Genomic DNA, 355 nt, shown 5'->3' with positions numbered 1-355 from the left:
CCAGCGGGGTGGCCGGTAGCGGCAGCTGCTTCCCAGTGGGACCCTGGAGCCGTCGCTGGCTTTTGGGTTGTACCTACGCAAGCGCCGGCCCCAAAGACCTCACCCTGCAGACAGCGGAGGCAGACCGCAGGGATGGAGGTATTATTAGCGCATTTTATAGCTGGGGAGCTAAGCCACAAGGTCTGAGACTCGTTAGCACTGAGGCTCTCGCAGTGGAAAGGGACCTTAATGAGCTTTTTTCCTTGCAGTAAAGTTCCTTTATAGGGCCCAAGCGCAACGAGGAATCAGGTGTTAAGTGATTCACCCGAGGTCAGGGGAGGAACTGGTTGCAGCGCGGGGAGCTAAACCCAGAGCT

General features: G+C 57.5%; 1 protein-coding gene across 1 annotated transcript in view; it reads right to left on the bottom strand.

The window, feature by feature from the left end:
- MEF2D (myocyte enhancer factor 2D) overlaps positions 1 to 355 on the bottom strand; it is a gene marked incomplete at its 3' end in the record, with an annotated part of 32,551 nt that overhangs the window by 11,673 nt on the left and 20,523 nt on the right. The gene's annotated exons all lie outside the window — the stretch shown is intronic.

This window comes from Pygoscelis adeliae, unplaced genomic scaffold, assembly GCF_000699105.1.
Source record: "Pygoscelis adeliae isolate BGI_AS28 unplaced genomic scaffold, ASM69910v1 Scaffold153, whole genome shotgun sequence".
NCBI lineage: Eukaryota > Metazoa > Chordata > Aves > Sphenisciformes > Spheniscidae > Pygoscelis > Pygoscelis adeliae.
The sequence above is the reverse complement of the archived record's forward strand: the minus strand, read 5'-3'. Positions and strand labels throughout refer to the sequence as shown.